The sequence below is a fragment of the Polypterus senegalus genome, chromosome 13 (assembly GCF_016835505.1).
Source record: "Polypterus senegalus isolate Bchr_013 chromosome 13, ASM1683550v1, whole genome shotgun sequence".
NCBI classification, from domain to species: domain Eukaryota; kingdom Metazoa; phylum Chordata; class Cladistia; order Polypteriformes; family Polypteridae; genus Polypterus; species Polypterus senegalus.
This window is the reverse complement of record NC_053166.1, coordinates 148,320,954-148,343,380: the sequence shown is the minus strand read 5'-3', so window position 1 is coordinate 148,343,380 and position 22,427 is coordinate 148,320,954. Positions and strand designations below refer to the sequence as shown.

The 22,427-nt window shown below is 43.7% G+C and overlaps 1 protein-coding gene across 11 annotated transcripts in view; it reads left to right on the top strand.

Moving 5' to 3' along the window:
* Positions 1-22,427, top strand: part of rbfox1 (RNA binding fox-1 homolog 1) — a 2,577,027-nt gene that overhangs the window by 1,149,160 nt on the left and 1,405,440 nt on the right. The gene's annotated exons all lie outside the window — the stretch shown is intronic.

Sequence of the window (22,427 nt, the reverse complement as noted above, 5' to 3'; positions counted from 1 at the left end):
TTCAGGTTTGGTGGAAGTGCTGCATGCCCAGACTCCAGAGCTGTCCAGGTGCCCCCTGGTGGTGGCCATGGAGGACCCCCGCTGGGTTGAGCTTCTAAGTTTCAATTCCGTGGCCCCAAAGTAAACCAAGGGGGCTGCCCTCTCGTGTGCCTGGGGAGGTACTGCTGGTAATATGTCCATTCCCCCGGACTTCTCTTCAAATGGGCATCCCGTCTGGGCAAGATCCCTGGCCGTCCATCACACTAAGTATATGAGAAAGTCGAGGGGAGACCACTCCTAATTTTATTTTTTTTATTTGATGTTTTTATCTGATTTTTTTTTTTGGATTATTTGATTTTTTTTATTTTTATTTTGTTGAATTTTTTTTTCGGACCCGTAAACAGGGAGTAGTTGTTTTACACTTCTATTTTTTTTGCCTGTGTCACACTCCCCTCCATCACAGGTCATGATGCCCGAGTATTAAAGTCATGCCAGGGTTCAGAAGGCATTGATCATCATTGTGTATTTTGTGAGGCTCAGAAAATGAAGAAATTTGAGAACTTAGGGATTCTTCTTGTCGTGTGCTTGTTCTGAATTCGATCTTGACTCACACAGAGTGTGGATCTTCAACATCTGCTCCGCTCCACACTGATGTGCAACTCAACCGCAGGTTCAAAGGTAGCTGATGGAGTTTAAACGCTGGTGCCTGACCGGGTGCTCTGAGATGCCACATGCCATTGCTGAATTTCTGTGCACTTGCAGGGCTGGCAGATTCCAGAACTGGAGGCTCAGGCCCATCTCTGTGTCTGACGTTCTGCTCCTGCCGTGCTGCTTTCCTGCTGGTATTCCACTTTCTTAAGATGTATGAGGCTGGACTCGGAGCTTCAGCACACAAATGATCCATTGCTGCCATCGCGTCACTGACTTGTATATTAATTAGCCTTCTTTAGGATTCCGCTTGTCAGAGAATCGCCGCGCTAATCTTAAATCTAACCCCCTTTGGCATCACCCGCTTCATTTTGACTAATTAGGTGTCTGAGGCCACAAAGTAAATCATCGTTAGATTTCCGCTGCGCTGAGGCCACATCAGACCCATCACCCAGATAGAGGAAATCTGGGGCAGGATAGTCCTATCTGGAACTGAATTGAAAACACATACCAGGCCATCTGGACTGAAACCGCCTCTATGGACCAGTACCACCAGCACCACCAGTACAGCTAGCACTGCTAGCACCGTCGGCCCATTTAACTGCCTGCTATGTCTGAAACGTTCACTCAGTTTCCTTTAGGCGATGATCTGTATATATCTCACTGTAAAAAGTTAAAAAAATAAAATAAAAGTCATTGTCACCCATCGTTTTCTGCAATCCTGCTCTCCACAAAATGAAATTCAAAGGTGTTATATAAGCATTTAAAACACATCATTTAAATTTTGTGTGTCTGAAAGCAATTTTAAATAGCAACCATATATTACCAAGCCAGCATGATAAAATCTGACAATAAGCTTCTGCCTTGTAAATGCGGTGACACTTAAACAGCAGATGTGCTCGCGGTGTTTAGCTCCGGTATTATGGACTGATAAACAGTCACTCCTGGAATATTAAATATAAACCATAAATATTTTAGCTACTCTTGTCTTTATAAGGGATAACCATATGTTAGTCTGATTTCAATGTCAAAGCTATTGTAATCGTCATAGGCCAATTTGTGTAGTTCTTTGATATGAAAGTCACATCTCGTTTTAGAATCCATAAATATAAAAGCAAAGAAAAAGGCATTAAAAATGTAAAAAAATAAAAATAAAAGAATAAAAAGCCAATTAAGGCTTTAAATGGAATGAGTCCTGGCGGACCTAGCATGGCTTCGGAAAAGTCCCAAATGTAACTAACTAGTGCTAAAGAAAGGAGGCGAAATTCAGTCAATAGCACTTTATTAAAAGTTAAAGAACTAACAAAATACATACATAGATAGATAGATAGATAGATAGATAGATAGATAGATAGATAGATAGATAGATAGATAGAGAATTACATTTCTGTGCCAACGTGGCACCCACAAGAACACAGGCTGCCTGAATGACAGTTGGGTGCAAAGAGGAAAACTTGGCAATTCATATCAGGATATGAGAGAAGAAAAGCAACGAGAGGAGCAACACTGAAGATCTCAGCAAGCAGGGGGTCCTCCGTGAGACGAGAGGTAGAAGAGCAGTCTGATGAATGAAATGGAATGAAACACCACAATGTGTGCCACGAGCGTGAGCAGGGCGCTGTCCTGGAGGAGACTGCCAAAGTAAAAGGCTCATTGAGGGGGCTTCTCCTCTCCTCATTAGACCCCCATCATCCAGTCCAATTGGTGCTGTGGCGAAGATACACAGCCAAACCTGGCATTCTGTTTCAGAAGACTAAATGACATCAGCTTAAATCTCTGCATGGCTCTGGACCAGCCTGGCAAGGACAGACCTTCTTGTCATCCGAGGCAGCCCATCTGTTCAGCAGCCCACCTCTGTTGTGCTCTGCTCATCATCACTAAACACAACCTTAGAGTGCTGATTGGGGGTCCAGCTGTCTTTCGCTGACCATGTTGTTTACAGTTAGATAGATAAATAGATAGATAGATAAATAGATATGAAAGGCACTATATAATAGATAGATAGATAGATAGGAAAGGCATTATGTAATAGATAGATGGATAGATACGTGATTGGGTCACTGAAGAAATATATTCAGTGAACAAAAGTGAAGAGTCCAGAGACACGGCCTGCTGGTGAAAGGGTGACATCTTCAAAAGTGACGCTTAGAGTCAAATCTGAGGAAAGCGTATCAGAAGGATATCTGACTTTGAAGGGTGATGGGTATTCATCCAGCATGAGATTGCAGAGAGACAGCTGGAACCTGGGGGTTGTAAGATGGAGATGAGGGAAAGATCTGAGCATCCTTAGCATAGCCATTAGATTAAAGGACATTACCCAAGATGGGCCAAGGAGTGGACCCAACACTGATCCTCGAGACGGATGGATCAGTCTGAAAGGTAGGATCTGAATCACACCAACGTAAAACCGTGGAGTCCAAGTGGCTCTACAGAAGAAATAAGCAAGAAGTGGTTAGCAGTTTTGAAAGCTGATGAATGGTCAAGAAGGACAAGGGCAGAGGAGAGAGAAGCAGCTCGAGTGGGTCCTAGATCTGGGCCATCTTAACTAATGGGCACTCTGGGCAGTTACCTGGGGGCACCATGCTAATCTATGTATGATGTGACTTGCTGAGTGGTTGTGTAGGAAGGGGGTCCCAGCACACTGCTTTGCCCAGGGGCCTATAATGCTGTTAAGACGGCCCTGTCTACAAGCATGAGTGACTGAAAACAGTGCAGTCTCGGTGGTCTCGGCATGAGTGGCCCTTGCAGATTCCAGATTGTCCGAGAGATAAGAGGAGAGTTGTTTGCAGATTGCGTGTTCCTGAGTCTTGGACCTGAATGGCAGAAGTGACACAAGATGGCGACCCTCAGTGCCAGAGGGTTTCTTGGGACCAGAAATCACACAAGAACAATGAGATCTTCTGAATCTTAAAAACTCGAAATTTAAATGAAGTAGTAGTAGTACTCATTAAAAAAGGGGCCGGAATGAATCCCAGCAACCACTGCGGCCCTCCCGGATCTGAGTTTGACACCCCTGCCTTAGGTGCTGAATGACAGGTTTTGCATAATAATTGAATTTTTCTCACATCCTTTGACAATGCTTTATTTATGCTATTCTGCCGCCTTCTCATTACTGTGATTGCAGCTTAGCGGCTTTCCCTAATGCTGTTAATGGCCATCAGAAACCATTAATGCTAGAGACCGCCGAGGACATGCAGCACTTTCCATATTTAGGGGATGAAAACCGGGCCTGCGTAGTCGGCTGCCATCTCACCCAATAAAACGTCTGCTAATGTTTTAACATCCCAACTGAGCTCCGACTCGGAAGAGGAAACCAATGGAAACTCCGGTTCAATATGAGAAGAGGCCGGAGCCGTTTCTGATTTCTTGTTACACAGGGCTGAAACTGGTATGGAAGAATTTTGAACAAAGGATCGGAAGACGGAATCCATAAACCAGAAATGTGCCAGAAGTACAACCTGGAAAAATCAAAGAATCAAACCAAAGAAGAATAAAAGCTCAAGCAGAAAATTAGAGAGCCATCAAGAGCACAGAGAAATGGCATCATAGACCATTACAGGAATACGCCACCCAAAAGAGACATTCTTTCCTTGTGTTACTTACCTCATGTTGTTTGTAGTGATGGCCAAGGAAAAATTTAAATCTCGTGTTTTCAAGAAGAACAAGAAGAGAAAATCAGGAGTGGCCTCCCCTCGACTCTCTCGTATACTCAGATATGAGGATGGATATTTGAGGAATAAATCACAAGACAATGATTATATTTTTATATGACGTACATTAAAGAACCATCAACAACAAATCAAATCAAATTAATAATATAGTGAACAATAATTATAAAAGTAAAATTGAATAAATCATTTAAAAAACTTGGCAGCTGCATGAACAACAGGTAAAGTACCACTTCCGGTTAATGAAAACAGCTCAAATATTGATAGAAATCTACCTAATCTACTTGTAGCCAAAATTTGGCTCACGTAAATGAAAGCGTACTCAAGTTATTGTGTTTACACACACACATACACACTCAGACAGAATTCCAAAAATGGTATTTTTGGACTCGGGGAGGTGTAAAATGTTGAGATTCATCAAAATCTCAAAATGGAATTTTTGAAGGATTCCAATATTTTCCCAATACTCCTTATACGAGAAGGTCAGGGAGGTCTAAAATGTCAAAATTCCTCAAATCTCGACCTCGAATCTTTGGAGGATTCCAATACGTATCCAATACTCCTTATACGAGAAGGTCAGGGAGGTCTAAAATGTCAAAATTTGGCTCACGTAAGTGAAAGCATACTCAAGTTATTGTGTTTACACGCACACATACACACTCAGACAGAATTCCAAAAATGGTATTTTTTGACTCCGGGAGGTGTAAAATGTTGAGATTCATCAAAATCTCAAAATGGAATCTTCGCAGGATTCCAATACGTTCCCAATACTCCTTATACGAGAAGGTCAGGGAGGTCTAAAATGTCAAAATTCATCAAATCTCGACCTCAAATCTTTGGAGGATTCCAATACGTTCCCAATACTCCTTATACGAGAAGGTCAGGGAGGTCTAAAATGTCAAAATTTGGCTCACGTAAGTGAAAGCATACTCAAGTTATTGTGTTTACACGCACACATACACACTCAGACAGAATTCCAAAAATGGTATTTTTTGACTCCGGGAGGTGTAAAATGTTGAGATTCATCAAAATCTCAAAATGGAATTTTTGAAGGATTCCAGTATTTTCCCTATACTTCTGATACGAGAAACTCAGAGAGGTCTAAAATGTCAAGATTCATCATATCTCGACCTTGAATCTTCGCAGGATTCCAATACGTTCCCAATACTCCTTATACGAGAAGGTCAGGGAGGTCTAAAATGTCAAAATTCATCAAATCTCGACCTCGAATCTTTGGAGGATTCCAATACGTTCCCAATACTCCTTATACGAGAAGGTCAGGGAGGTCTAAAATGTCAAAATTTGGCTCACGTAAGTGAAAGCATACTCAAGTTATTGTGTTTACACGCACACATACACACTCAGACAGAATTCCAAAAATGGTATTTTTTGACTCCGGGAGGTGTAAAATGTTGAGATTCATCAAAATCTCAAAATGGAATTTTTGAAGGATTCCAATATTTTCCCTATACTCCTTATACGAGAAACTCAGGGAGGTCTAAAATGTCAAGATTCATCATATCTCGACCTCGAATCTTCGCAGGATTCCAATACGTTCCCAATACTCCTTATATGAGAAGGTCAGGGAGGTCTAAAATGTCAAAATTCATCAAATCTCGACCTCAAATCTTTGGAGGATTCCAATACGTTCCCAATACTCCTTATACGAGAAGGTCAGGGAGGTCTAAAATGTCAAAATTTGGCTCACGTAAGTGAAAGCATACTCAAGTTATTGTGTTTACACGCACACATACACACTCAGACAGAATTCCAAAAATGGTATTTTTGACTCCGGGAGGTGTAAAATGTTGAGATTCATCAAAATCTCAAAATGGAATTTTTGAAGGATTCCAGTATTTTCCCTATACTTCTGATACGAGAAGGTCAGGGACGTCTAAAATGTCAAAATTCCTCAAATCTCGACCTCGAATCTTTGGAGGATTCCAATACGTTCCCAATACTCCTTATACGAGAAGGTCAGGGAGGTCTAAAATGTCAAAATTTGGCTCACGTAAGTGAAAGCATACTCAAGTTATTGTGTTTACACGCACACATACACACTCAGACAGAATTCCAAAAATGGTATTTTTGGACTCGGGGAGGTGTAAAATGTTGAGATTCATCAAAATCTCAAAATGGAATTTTTGAAGGATTCCAATATTTTCCCTATACTCCTTATACGAGAAACTCAGGGAGGTCTAAAATGTCAAGATTCATCATATCTCGACCTCGAATCTTCTGAGGATTCCAATACGTTCCCAATACTCCTTATACGAGAAGGTCAGGGAGGTCTAAAATATCGAGATTCATCAAATCTTGACCTCGAATCTTTGGAGGATTCCAATACTTTCGTATACAGGAAAGTAAAAAGTTTATGATATAATAGAACTCAATTCATTGCATCACAATGGCAAACGATGTGGAAAATGTCCAGGGAGAAGTTAAAATTCTGTAAATGAAGTCTGCAGCTGGAAATCGTTAGAAAAGTTAGAAATGTGACAACTGAGAGGAGGCCATTCAGTCTATCAAGACTGTTTGTTGAGCTAAGAGAGCTAAATGGTCCCAGTATCTCATGTAGATTCTTCTTGAGTCGCGTAATGTGACATAGCTCTGGCCACACTTGTGACATTAAGGAAATTGTAACTGTGCGATGGCCTCATTATGAACAATCGCTCTACTCCATGCATCGATTCTCTTTTGCGTTGTTTCATTTCAGGATTCCCTAATCCTTACCCTAACCCTATCCCTTCAATGCCTGAGGATTGGTTTGCCTGTTGATTCTTAGTTGCCTCTTGTCACAACAGTGAGTCTTAGACATCATGAAGGTTTGGGGTAGCCACCTGTATTTTGTTCAAGGGCTTCAAAAATTAGCTTTAAATTGAACAGAGATGTTCACAGATGTTAGTCCAAAACAGAACTGAAGTTACTGAGACAAGATGGCGGCTTTAAAGGCCAGTCAAAGAAATGATGTCATCATTGGCTCCAAAACCAGAAGTGACATCATCATTGGCGCCAGAACCAAAAGTGATGTCATCATCGGGCACGAGACCGGAAGTGATGTCATCATTGGCGTCAGAAACCGGAAGTGTTGTCACTGGGGGCCGGAAGTGATGTCATCATCAATGCCAGAAACGGAGCTGATGCCATCAGTGGTGACTGTACCCTGCGGGATTTCCCATGGACGGTCTGCCAGGGATTGAGAGAGACAGTCATCGCACCCCACCACCCATTGATCTGGTGTGGAATTGCTATCATTTAGGTCTAGCTCTCTTCCAATCATATGTGCGTGACACTCTTTTGTTTCGGTCTCCCAGTTTTGACTGCTTGCTATTTCTGACTACGACTTTATCGACTCGAGCATCTCCTCATGTATAAAATTTGTTTGGGGGCAAAAGTGCACACGCAAAAGTCAGGATTTATAAAACACAAACTTGATGTGGAAATTGCCTGTAAGTTACGGAAAGTTTTGACCATCCATGTGTGCTACGCAGACTTTTATGGATGTTGGCATTTTAGTGACTCCTAGTGGCAGGCAGAACAAGGAAGTGACCTGAAAATCTCGTTTCACAGACGCGTCAGTCACATTCTGATATATGCCCAGCCATTCATTTTCCTACACCCGGTTCTTCTAAACCTGTTAACAGAAGATTTCTGGACGATCAAGGCAGGGTTAGGGTGGCACGGTGACACAGTGGTGGCACTTCTGCCTCGCAGTAAGGAGACCAGGGTTGTTTGTGTCCCATGGTCCGAGTTTTTTCAAGCAGAAAGACTGACAGGCAGACAGACAGACAGACATACATGAGCTTTCATAATAGGTGTTTATCACATTATATGTGAATGCATCTAAAAGGGCCTAAAATCAAAAACTGGGAGATCAAAGAATCGAGATGTCCCAAACACTCAAAATTTAAAGCTACAGTCGTTGTTGAAAGTTACAGAGTAATGGGGATTGTGGAAGAGAAGTGAAGAAGAGAGTGCAGGCAGGATGGAATGGGTGGAGAAGAGTGTCAGGAGTGATTTGTGACAGACGGGTATCAGCAAGAGTGACAGGGAAGGGCTACAGGACGGTAGTGAGACCAGCTATGTGATATGGGCAGGAGACGGTGGCACTGACCAGAAAGCAGGAGACACAGCTGGAGGTGGTAGAGTTAAAGATATTAAGATTTGCATTGGGTGTGACGAGGATGGATAGGATTAGAAATGAGGACATTAGATGGTTGGCTCAGGTGGGATGGTAGGGAGACAAAGTCAGAGAGGTGAGATTGTGTTGGTTTGGACATGTGCAGAGGAGAGATGTTGGGTGTAATGAGAGAAGGGTGCCAAGGATAGAGCTGACAGGGAAGAGGAACAGAGGATGGTCTAAGAGAAGGTTTATGGATGTAGTGAGAGAGGACATGAAGGTGATGGGTGTGACAAAACAAGATGACAAGGACAGAAAGATATGGAAGAAGATGATACGCTGTGGCAACCCCTAACAGGAGCAGCTGAAAGGAGAAGAAGTTGTTGTTGAGAGAAAATAGGCAATAAATTTGGGAACCAGGAAAAGCAAAATACGAGGGAGTGACTACTAGGCTGGGCTGCAGGGTGGCACAGTTGGAGCGCTGCTGCCTCGCAGTAAGGACACCAGAGTTCATGTCCCAGGTCCTCCCTACGTGAAGTTTGCATGTTCTCCCTGTGTCTGCGTGGGTTTCCTCCTGGTGCTCCAGTTTCTTCCCACATTCATAAGACATGCAGGTTAGGTGGATTGGCGACACTAAATTGCCCTTGGGTGTGTGTGTGTGTGTGTGTGTGTGTGTGTGTGTGTGTGTGTGTGTGTGTGGAAGTGCAGCTGCCAGAATCTTAACTAGGAAAAGAAAATATGAGCACATCACACCAGTATTGACGTCACTACATTGGTTACCCGTGCCATTTAGAACTGGCTTTAAAATACTGCTAATAGTTTATAGAGCCTTAAATAATCTGCTCCGTCCTATATTGTGGAATGCCAATCACCTGACAGTCCGAGTCCTAACCTTAGATCTTTAAATGAGGGTCTGCTCATAATTCCAAGAGCTAAACTTGTAAGAGGTGCAGAGGCAGCCTTCTGCTGTTATGCACCTAAAATCTGGAACAGCTGACCGATACAAATTCGCCAGGCTAATAAGGTGGAGCACTTTAAAAAACTGCTAAAAACCCGTTATTGTAACATGGCTTTCTCGTACCTTCATTTTAGTGTAACCCTGTATGTGCATTTAAATTATCATTTTCATCCTGGCTCCACAATCTGTACCAACTCCTGCTATTCTCTACTGTTCTTTAACTGGTTTTCTGTGGTGGCGTTCTGTGCCCCCAACACCTGATCAGGGCACCAAGCAGTGCCCACATTGATGGATTGAAGGCCCGATCTCCACATGACCATCATCATCATCACATTCTTACATGTGAAGCCTGATTGAGATCATTGATGTTAGGTAGAATGCCCAGTGGGGGCTACGCTGTCTCTTGGCCATGGGAAACCTGCAGATTTTGCCCACTGAAGTTTTTTTTTTTTCTTTCTCCTCCCAGCCATCAGACCTTACTTTATTCTTTATTATTTAGTATTGCATAATGTTATTTTTTTATTAACTTTTCTTTCTTCATCCTGCAAGGTGCTTTGAGTTACACCACATGTATGAAAATGTGCCCTAGAATTAAATGTTGTCGTGGTTGTGTGTGTATGTGTGTTTGCCCTGTGAGGGGCTGGCACCCTGTCCAGGATTTATTCCAGCCTTGCACCCCATGCTAGCTGGGGATGGGCTGTGGCACCCATCACAACCCCCTTTAGAAAAAGGACTGACAGACTGACTAATGCAGGCTTCAATTCAGCCCGCAGCTCCAATAGGATGGCTCAAGGGGGTCTACTTACAAGTCCGTCACCATCACAACAAAGGACACAAATGCCGTTAACGATACTCCGATGACATGTTTCTATAAGGGGTCTGGCTACATGTTATATTTGTGGCAATATAAGCACTTTAAAAATTGATGTTTGCTCCACAAGGGGGTGCTCTTTAGAATGGATGAAGCATACAGAACCAGTGAAAGGCACAGTCAGCTTCAGTTGCTTATTTGGGACCCAAGGGCAAGCTTGACCCCCAATGTCGGCTCTGACGTGTTAGGTGGTCAAAATGCTTTGAACGGATATTCAAAATCAATTTGGTGTTCAATTTGTCAGCATGCTGGCCCGAGATCTCTTTTCAATTAATCCTTTTAGTGGTTTCATGCACTTTGGCAAAACGAGTGAGGAGCAGGAGAATGTAATGAAAGTATTGTGCAGCTTTCATTAATTGGGAAAAGTTAAGAATATATGGACATCAGCAAAGCTGATGTGGCCCCCGGCCGGGACGCCCAGGAGGACGTGAGGAGGGCTTGTGCCTCCTCCAGACCGCGAGGGGGCGTCCGTCCTGGTTCTATTGGGAGCCACGGGTCGAGGGCATGGAAGCCCTACCCTGTAGGGGCCCGTGGCTACCGCCAGGCGGCGCTCCGATGCCGGTTCATCCCGTGTGGCCCTCGGCTGGGGATGGAGCCCGCCGGGACGCTTAGAGGACCGGAGGAGGGCGTGTGCCTCCTCCAGACCGAGTGGGGGCGTCCGTACTGGTTAGACAGGGGGCCTCGGGTACAGGGCTTGGAAGCCCAGCCCTGTAGGGACCCGTGGCCACCGCCAGGCGGCGCCCCAGTGCCTATTTATTCCGGGAGCCCGGCACTTCCGCCACACCAGGAAGTGCCGGGGGGAAGACGACTGGGGAGACACGGACGGCTTCCGGGTGCGCAGCCGGCACTTCCGCCACACAGGGGTGTGGCCACCGTTAAGTGCCGGGAAGCAGCTGGAGCCCATCCGCTCCCCATAAAAGGGCGCCTCCCTCCAGTCAGGGGTGGAAGTCGGGAGGCAGAAAGACTGAACTGGAGAGAGAGGACGGGAGGCGGCCAGGAAGGCAAGGAGACTGTGGGCCCTGGACTTTGGGGGAATCAGTGCAAGAGGCACTGGGGTTCGTGAGTGTGCACTGGACTTCTGTATTTGTAAATAGTGTAAATAAACAGTGTGATGGGTGACAAATTGATGTCCGTCTATCTGTGCCGGGGCCGGCGTTCACACTGACAAGGGGCTTCTTCTATCTATCTATCTATCTTTAGGGGGCATCCCAGCTAACTGGAGGTTTCCACTCAGAGCAAATGTCTATTTGACTTCTGTCTATCTGGTTATTCTTTCCTTTGGGTGGCACCACATTATGCCATTCCTTGCGGCTGTACATTTATCAGACAGATGGTTCGAGAGCGGTAAGTTGGCACAGTGTTTAGTTTGGCTGTCTAACTGTTCCAGGAGACTAGACTCGCATCCAAACTTGGCACTCTCTTGTGGGTTTCTTCCTCGAACTCAAGTATGTTAGTTGGGTTGGCCCAGTGCAAGGGATGCCCTCTGTGCTCTAAAGTCAAGGGTTCAAGTGCAAATATGCACTGATGCCCATCCTACCAAAAAGGGTGCCATGATGTCCCCATAGTCATTAGTACCCAAATTATCTCCCATGAAAGGGCAGTGCAGTCTGACACACTTCACCCTGGTGCCATGTGCTGCAGCCTAGTCCTACTTCTCCTGACTCCTGCCATCCTTTATATCATTCTGAAGGTCACACATGCCTGGCATTTGTTGGGTCATTCGTCCTATAGTTTCCTGTAGCATTATCACAATTTCATCCTGTGCCATACCGATTTCTGTATTTTTATAACATTCCATGCCTGTTACCCTTGAGGGGTACCCATTATAAGTGTTGTGCCTACTGCCCCCTAGTGGCAAATGTTTCTGCAGGACTTTTTCCACACCCTCCACCATCTTGGGGTGTTTTTACCCCGTGCAAAATTTTGCCAGCCGGACCATCCTTCATAGCACATGAGGGATGCTTCTTTACAGTTAGCTAGGGTTATGTCATAAAGAAGTTTGAGAATATTATATGATGTCACTCACATACTGACTAGAATGTAATGTAACTGAGTCGATCACACGGTGCTCATCATTGTAAAGTCAGATGGTGCTATCTACCTGGGAGACAAGATACTCTCTCTCTCTCTCTCTTTATATATATGTATATTGTGACAGGCAGCCTCGGCCATTAACCAGCGAGGACGCCAACCTGGACCAGGGAAGACAGAACTTGCATGGCACTGCCTTCCCTGGGACACTAGGGGGCAGCCCTCCTGGGCGGCTGTGTCATCATGTATTCCCGCAGGGCTTGCTGGGAGCTGGAGTTTGGAGCAGCCCTGCTGGATTCTTGTGAGGGCCACCAGGGGGAACTGAAGAGGCCAATACTCGACTTCCACCACACCTGGGAGTGTTTCCAGGTAATGCTGATGACCAGACTGGAGCACTCCCAGGTGCTGAATAAAAGGAGGCACCTCACTCGATTCGAGGAGCCGGAGTTGGAAGGAAGATGAAGCTCGCCAAAGAGGAGTGGAGGCGGAAGGACTGGCAGAGAGAAGGGACTGTGCTTACTTTGCTGTACTGTTGTGGCTGTTGTGTTGCTGTGGGGAGCAGAGAAAGCACACCCACCTGTAAATAAAAGTGTGTGTTGTGTGCTGGGTCTTGTGTCTCTGCCTGTCAGTGTCGGGTTAGGGTGGCTGTACACGCCCCAGTGGTCTACAGTATATGCATATAATAGATGTATATTATATATACTAGTTAAATTGTGCAGCCTTTTCCTCCAACACTCATTTTTCTTCCAAACCGTACATCTCAAACTATACAGTGCATCTATATATCATTTTTTTCATCTTCATGAGGAGAATACAACAATGATTCTCTCATGTCAATAAAACCAATTTAATGTGAATATGTCAAAAAAAATATTATATATACATCAGCTCCGCTAAGAACAGTAGTGGTTGAGTTGTGTGTTCTTAGTCAACAAGCCACATGGGGCACAATGGTAGTGCGGCCGTCTCACAGTAAGCGATTTTGAGTTTGCGTACTGAGTCCTCCCGCTGTAAAATATTGTAAAAAAAGTTCATTTTTATTTAACAAAAAATTTCACCGTGCACTGAGAGCGAGCGAACTGAGGTATCGACTTGGGGGCTTCCGCTGTAGGCAGCCAGAGGGGCAAAACCCTATTATGTATGTATATATATAAATATATATATATATATATATATATATATATATATATATATATATATATATATATATATATATATATATATATAGGGTTTTTGTTTATTTACATAGTCTGCATTGGTTGTTTACCACCTTATATCACTTCTGTGCTGACTACGACTAATGGACCTTATCAAACTTGCTCCAATGACCGGATTGTGCTTCAGGGAATATAAGATTCTATTAAGCTTTGAAAGACCACTTTCAGTTCATGTGCACCAGTGACTTAGAATTATTTATAAGATATTTTAAAACTCAGCTCTTTACTTTGACAGAGTAGCATTTCTTCACTCAGGGCAAGGGGGGAACTGCCTCCATCCTCCAGCAGAGGGCACAGGGGTCAGCAAAGTCAGTTCTGGAGGGCTACTGTAGTTGCAGGTTTTTATTCTACCCCAACAGCTTATTGGTCCATCTCTTTACACAGAGCTTCATGCTCACTCTCTCTCCCAGACTCCGCCCCTTCTGACATTGTGTGTGTGTGTGTGTGTCTCTCTCTCGTCCAATCTCTTCCTCTCACCTTCATCTAGGCTCCACCCTTTCTGACATTCTCTCTCTCTCTTATTCTTGCAGCCACCACCCCTTCTGGCAGTGTGCCTCTCATTATCTCTCAGTCTCTGCCCCTACTGACAGAGCATCTCTCACTCCGTCTCTCACTCACAACTGCACTCTCTTCATGGATGGTCCCATCCCTTTTTCCAGTTTGTCTCTATTTCTTTATTTGTGCTTCTCCCTCTCTTTCTCCCAGGTTCCAGCACTTCTGACAGTGTCTCTCTCTCATTCTCTAGCTCTCTCATAGATTTCGCCCCCTTCTTTCTCTCCCAGAGCCCGCCCCTTCAGACAGTGCCTGTGTCTCTCTCCCTCCCTCTCCTAGGCTGTAGCCCTTCTGACAGTATCTCTCCCTCTCTCCCATGCCCCGTCCCCTTCTGACAGTTTATTTCTGTGTGTGTGCCTCTCTCTCCATCTCTCTCCTAGGCTCTCACCCTTCTGACAGTGTCTATCTCCCAGGCTCTATGTGTGTGGAAGTGTGTATGTTTCTCTCTTTCTGACTCTCACTCACAATTGACCTCTCCACATGGATGGCTCCACCCCTTCTGAGAGTTTTCTCTCTCTCTCTCTCTCTCTCTTCCTCTCTCGCTCCACCCAAGGTCCCGCCCCTTCTTACAGCACCAATCTTCTAGGCCCCGCCCCTTCCAACAATTTCTTTCTCTCTCTGTCCTCCCCAGTTTTGCTTGGCCCCACGATTATTTTCATTTTTTAAATCTAAATCACTTTTCTTTAGTCTGCAATTGTTTAATTTTAGCTGATTGTCTTTATACTTCTAATTGCTTTAATTAACTTTTATTTCTATATGTATTGTTACTTTTTAATGTCGTACAATACAATGTAGGTTTCATTCAATGCAATGTAAACGGTTCTAAATGGAGTCATTTTCTCAGACCGCAAGATCCATGTCAGGACCACAAGCGATAGGCAACATCGGACAGTCCATTGTCCACACCCTCAAGGGGGCCCATTAAGTAAAACTCCCGTCTCTAAGATGGTTGAGGTGAACCCACGAAGACTCGTGGAGAAGGTGCAGACAGCGTCTGGTTTCATGATGCAGCAGTGCCAGCCAACCACTGCGTCACCGGGTCGGCCAAGTCAGAACTGCTTTGTTTGTGGGCGACACATGGCAGCTAATGAACGAGGGGCTGTCTTGTATAATTAACACATCAGCCTGACCCGTCTGCGGACGCCAATCTCCTCCTTTTCATGTCCTCGAGCCACTTGAGCGCCGCTGTCACTGTTTGCCTGCGCAATCCCACGTCCACACAGATTTGTCAGCAACTTTAATGACTTGAATTTTATTAATAGATCCGTCGGCTAAAATCTGACTCATGTTCTTTGCATCTAAATGTCTGAACAGAACACTTTTTTTATATTTAGTATACGGAACTGCAGGTTTGAATTCTTTTTGATGCCGATACCTAGAAAACGAAAGAAGAGAATGCATAGTAGGTGGAAAAGAAGGCCCCGTCAAATCCCGTAAACTTAATGAATCGCGGTCTGCGCAAATCTACTGTGGTCGGCCATCCCGGTCACGGAATTTATTTCCCCTACTCCCACCTCCCCTTCTAACCGCCCCCCTCTAAGCCCGACCGCCACCGAGCTAGTTTGACATCCGTGCCGCAACTCATTGCAGCGTCCCCGCAGACCGATTCATAGACACTGGCGCTGCCCCCAATGGCGATCCCCTTCTATGAGCAGCGAAGACGACAGGTGTCATCCGGCATCTCGTACACTCCGCCGGCCCTCCGAGCTCCCGCACAGCCACGAGGCAAGCGAAGAATTCCAATTTGCAGGTGAAGCGGGGACAAGAGCAGGATGGACGAGCGGGCATGAGGGCTGGTAACATAAAAAAGAAATTAAAGTAGAGAGAAGCAAGTAGACATTCAGGGAGCATTCATAGGAGGGTCAGCGGGAGGATACGTTACGTGGGCGCCGGCTCAGGCGACCCTGATGGGAAATCAGGAAATGGACGGGCTGGGTGTTAAAGAAGCAAAGATGTGGGTGTCACGTTAATGGGCGTCTGTAAAATGCGCCTGCCTTGGTGAATGGGAGGTGTGCGCGTGCGCAGACATCACGGCAGAGTGATGAGGTCGCGGGACTGGATGCCGTAAGAATGCCGTCTCTCAGCACGTTCATCAGCCTATGTGCCGCTGATGTATGCAGCTGCCCTACTCATCTGCACACGTCACGTGCTTGGAGATTTTGTTTACCATTAAAAGGCGCTATATAGAAATGTAGATATGTTATTTTTTAATGTGCGGTTGTGCAAAATTGATTAGCATTAATTTCAGTGCCGCTTACTTTTCAATTGCGCTCCTCCCTGAGTGAAGGATATGACAAGTCCACAGGTAAAATAAAACGACCAAATTACAAAGTACTAATTATGTAATGCATACCAATACAGTTTTGTTTAAACATGCAGTTAAAGAGACTGACTAGTGTTTGTCGTGGAAAGTTATATATATATATATATATATATATATATATATATATATATATATATATATATATATATATATATATATATATATATATATATATATATATATATATAATGTGCCCCATGGGCTGGTGTGTTGCCGAGGACTGGTTCTTGCCGTCATGCCCATGTGCCAGTTATATTGGACTAACGCCTTTAAATTGCATTTGCAAGGCACTATAAATAATAGACTTGTTTGCCTTAAATGTTCCTAGCCCACTTAAATTTAGTTCAGATAAGTTTTTTACTTAGCGCCCCTCACTGAGAGCTTTAACAAGTTCACATATCAAAGAAAACGACCACTTCACCAATGGCTGACTAAATGATGTGTAAAGATGCAGATTTGTTGAAACAAACTACTGTAAATCAAAGGTGTTTCCAAACTTAATGGTGTTTTCCATAGAAAGGAGCTATATAAAATGCAGAGTTTTTTTCGCAAACTAGGGGGATTCACATGCCACCCCCCCTCCCCCATGAAACCGGGCCTGCGCTACGCGCCAGCCACTTCGCATCTCTGTCACTCTGTATGTGGATTTCACTTTCACCAAACAAAACTTCATTCTCGTTGATAGGCCTCTTCATTGTGAAGAAACACTACTTTTCCCTGATGGCAACATGAATTAGACGATCTACAAGTCTCAGAATTAAAGATTAAATCCGAACAATATCTACATACTTCTGTCATATCAACTCTGTCCATATATTCGATCTCTTTTCGATGTTCCGTTATTTCACCAAGTAATAATTTCCATTTGTTTGCGCTAATACGATCTTTACTATCATTTTTTGGAGACTTTTGAATTTTAGTACTTTCATAATCTCTAACCTGCTCTGCATGTGTATCATGCCAACATTTTTTAATTCTTTACAACGTTCTACTTTGTTTTCTACTCTTTGTCTTTTATTTCCGACCTTGGCATGGTTAAATCTCTTGGCACAAAGTCTCGTCTCGTGGGACTTGAAAATATCTCTCTGAAAAGTCAAGTCTCCTCCCAGAGAGATGTGCCAAGGACTGGTTCTTGCCTTTATGCCCAGTGCCAGTTATATTGGACTAACTAATGCCGTGGAATTGTGTTTGCTATAAGAAGGCAGTATATATAACAAATGTGTTTGTTTTTATGTGTAAATGTTCATAACATACTGACATTCAGTTCAGTTCCAGATTGATTCTTGTTTGTCATATTTAAGTTGTGAATGTGCCCTATTGACTGGCATTCTTCTCAGGATTGGTTATTGTCTTATGCCCAAATGCCAATGGGATTGTAGAAAGGCAGTCAGTGTGGCATAGTGGTTAAGGCTTTGGACTTGTTGTGGGTCCAAATCCTGGTGTGAGCCTGAGCAAGGCACTTCACCCGCCTGGGCTCCAATTGAAATTCAGGTAATTGTATCATAAATGTTGTAAGCTGCTTTGGATAAAGGCATCACCCAAAAATTTAAATGTAAGAAATCCCCGGAATGGCACTTGGTACAGAAAGGCATTATATAAAAATGCAGATTTGTTTGTTTGATGTGCAGAATTGGCTGGCATCATACCCAGCGCTGGTGGCATACTACCTTATGTGAAACACGTCAACTGGACTGAATAAATGCCTTGGGTAGGCGTTTGCTATGGAAAGGAACTATATTAAAATGCCAACTGTGAAAATGTGTACAGTAGAAGTGATTGGCATTTAGTCTCTGTGATTGGCATTTAGATCTGTTTTTGTGAGTGCAGGCTGTACCAACTTCACAGGTAAAATAAAATGAGCACTTTATATTTAACTTATTACATAAAGCATAATTAGTTTAAACACACAATAAAACAAAGCATTTTCAAACTGATTGGTGTTTGCCACTAAAGGTGCCAGATAAGATACAGGTGTTTTGTATGAATGTGCCCAATTGCCTGGCATTGTGCCCAGCACTGGTTCTTGCCTCAGGCCCAAAGCCCACTGCATTAGATTGAATAAACTCTGCAATTCCTGAACTGAGCCAGGAGGGCATCTGAAGTGACCAGGGGCACAGAACACATGCCACTTCAGTGAAAGATTGCAATATAAAGGGCAATGATGTCCACTAATTTTACCCCACATAAGACCCCTCGACTGCTTTCACTCATTCTCATATCACTTTCATCATCCAGCACCAGACCACTGTACTGCCAGGGGCTCTGTGTTTTACAGGCCTTTCGGTGACCACTGCCAGCCGCTGTGTGAACTTGTTTTGCTGTGTGCCCTGGCTTTTTTAATAAGTGCTTGTGCTCCTCTCAGATGATATCTCAGCCTCGGATAATTGAGTCCAGGGCCGCTGGCTTGACCTTGGCTCCGTTTTTTCCCCCCTTTTATACTTTCTGTTTCACCTCGTTTTTAACCCGTTTGTTACTAAAATTGACCTCTGCCAATGTCTAAAGTGGCAGTGACCCTGCTGTGTGGGCAGTGCTCACTGAGGAAAAGTGGGGTTTTACCTTATTCAGATTCTGGAAAGATTTTGTTTATGCACGAAGATAAAGCGGTGCAGTGGTCAACTGTGCGTTACGTCCTCTTGGGGGAAATGCTGAAAAGTTGTTGTAATTTCATTGGGAATCACTTCCTGTCAATTCCACTTCTTTTATTGCTATGATGGACTGGCACCTGTCACTCAGAAACGGAGCAGATGTGAGAATGTCATGTGACGTTACGCCATCGTCAACATACAAAAGCTGTGTACCCCGTTAACCACCCCGCTAACGTCATCCCCTTCAGTGCTTAAATTGGGTGGGCAAATGTCCAATTGTGAGTGACCCACTATGGCCCACTGGACAGCACTGCTGCCTCACAGAGCATGAGGTCGGTCAACTCGCGGTCTGCTTACTGTCGGGGACGAGATGATGGGAGGTGTGTGAGCTAAGGGGCATCCTGATAAGTGTGTGTCTGCAATGAGGAACGGCACTGACTTCTGAGAAAGGGCCACCTGGCTGTTTATTATTTAGCGCCTTTCAAATCCTGTCTATCTATCATTTAGTGTCTTTCACATATCTATCTATCTATATATACTTTGTAATATAATAGCTTACATATCTATGGAATAGTGCCTTTCACATTTTATTCATATATCTATAATATAGTGCTTTTCATCATCTATCTAGCTAATATACAATAACTCATAACTATCTGTCTTGTAATGACTTTAAAAGCTGTTTATTTTATATTGTACTTCCTTTCATATCTTATGTATATATCTGTCATATACTTTGTACCTTTCATCATCTGTCTACCTAATATACATAGTGCCTTTCATATCTATCTATCTATTATATAGTGCCTTTCATATCTATCTATCTATCTATCTATATATAGTGCCTTTCACATCTATCTATTATATAGTGCCTTTCATATCTATCTATCTATTATATAGTGCCTTTCATATCTATCTATCTATCTATCTATCTATCTATCTATCATATAGTGACTCTGAAATCCATTTATCGGAGTGTAAAATTTAAAAAGTGGCATTGGAGGCTTCACCATGTGGACGACTGCCCATCTCTGGATCTGCTCTTGCTGTAAAGCCCATTGGTGGGATTTCGTAGAGCTGCCAGCTAGTTCACAAATTTTAAAAATTGGAGGGATGTGAAGTTCTGCCAAGATAAAGAGGAGCTTTGCTGTCCACATCAATCAACATGTTCCAGCCGTAGGGTTCTTCACAATCTGTTGGAGTCGCATTTGCCCAGCAGCTCAGAATCATTTTGGTTGTTCTTCAAAATTATAAATGAGACTGCTAGGGCTGCCCACTATGTTTGAATGAAGTATTCTAGTTTAGCTGTGCGTTTTGATTTTCTGGATTGCACATGGCATGGCAGTGTGGTGGTCCACTGGTGAGTGGCTCTGCACTTTGACACTGTCCGTGCGGACTTTGCATGTTCTGTTTGTGTTTTCTGCTCAAATGTCAATGACCTGCCACTTTAACTAACTGTGGTGGCTTCTTCTCTTTGGCCCCAGCTGTGTAAAGTGTGTGACGCGGGTTCAGTGCCATTCAAGTGGCTCCCTGATTAATCTCTTAGCCAAGTGCTTTTGAGTCATGGCAGGCTGATGCTCTGGATGTACCATAGTGCGGTGGCCGCTGCAGAATCCCACCACCACAGAAGAGCCGCATCAAGGTGCGTCAAGTGAGGCAGAGAAGCCGCCTTGTTGCCGTGTCTTTAGTATGCAGGCACTGGAGAGGACGGGAGGGGAGAGGTCACCTTAACAAGGACACCACGACCTGAAGAGCACGTAAAGGGACTGTCCGATAAAGCCGAGTCCGGGCGGCCTGTCCACACGGCTGACCACGACTCCCGACTGGTATCATCTGGTTCCTCATGGGCTCGCCTGCCGATCTGAGACGCATGGCCACACAACAGTAGTAAAGACTCAGGCAGCTGGCACTTCGGTGACAGTGCTGTCTTCGCTGACATTATGTCGAGTGCATCGCGCTTTGTCAAGCAGTGCCGTTTGAAAGCGTGACAGCTATCAGCCATGGGCTGTTTGGGATCCATTTGTCTTGCTGAAAATCAGCCCTCATTAGTTTTATGCTAGTCAGCGTTTCCAAAGCGGGGGGCTGCCGCGCGAGACGGCTCCTTTTCTTTCGTTTTTATCGGTTTATTTATTGTTCCCGTAGACGAGGCTCATATGCAGTAAAACACGGCCCTTCAGCTGTCTCGGGACCAGTGAAGCATGCACAATAATCAGCTTTCCCTTTAATCCTTCCCCGTCCCTGGTATTTCTGTTTTAAACGGCCACTGACAGTTTATTTTGCCGTTTTTTAAGTTCACGTCCCGTCATTGTCATGTCTTTCTGTTTGTCCACGTGGAAAAAAAAAATGTTCTCCCAGTGGACCGATTTTGTTGAAATTCGTCACACCATATTCAGATTTCACAAATTCCAATTTAAAAATAATTAGCCAATTCCAGTGAACTTCAGACGGGTTAAAATCTGTGAGATACTCGGTACATTTAATGAACCTTATGGAAAAAGTTTATATTTATAAATGGAAATTTGACTCATCACTTCCACGTTTACCAAATTTTTACTTGAATGTCAAACTTTCAAGTCTCTTAAAATCTATATATATATATATATATATATATATATATATATATATATATATATATATATATATATATATATATATATATATATATATATATACAACATCTCTATTAACCTTTTAAACATAGACCTTAATTGCTCAAGTGATTTTAAACGATAACACCTTGAGCATTTATTTTTTTTATTGACACTTTATTGCGACCAATAATTAATTGGTTATCATGCTTTGATTATCTAAACTGTTTGAAACCTATTTGCTTACTAATGAAAGTATGAAAAGGCAATGCAACTTAATGAAACGTCCGCTGATTACCGTGTGTGCCCAGAAATTCCCGTTATCTCAGATGTGCGCACGCTCAAGAAGTCGCCTATATTTAAGAAGTGCGTGTGCCCGTTTTATGTTGATTATTGTGTTTCCATGGAACATTACACAAGTAAGAATTTTACTGTACATTGTACATGTGACAATGAAGACTTTGACCTTATCTCAGATGCATGCGCGCGCACGCTCATGTTCAGTTGCCTTGATTTCAGCATCGCGCGTGCCCGTAAAGTCGCGGTTAGCTCAGCTGCGCGCACATTCAAGAACGCTCAAGGTGTCGCCTTTATTTCAGCAGTGTGCTTGCGACAGAGAAGTCGTTGTTTAAAGTTTGAGCTTTTTCTTTTCTTGTTTTATTTTGATTATTGTGTGATCAATGGACATTACAGAAGTAAGAATTTCAATGTACATTGTGCATGTGACAATAAAAAGACTTTGACCATATCTCAGCTGCGCGCTCACACTCGCACTTTGAAAGCTGCTTGTATTTCAGCAGTGCACGTGCGACCGAAAAGTCGTCGTTTAGGTTGATTACCGAGTCTGCAAGAAACATCACGCGAGAAAGATTTACGCTGTGCTTTGC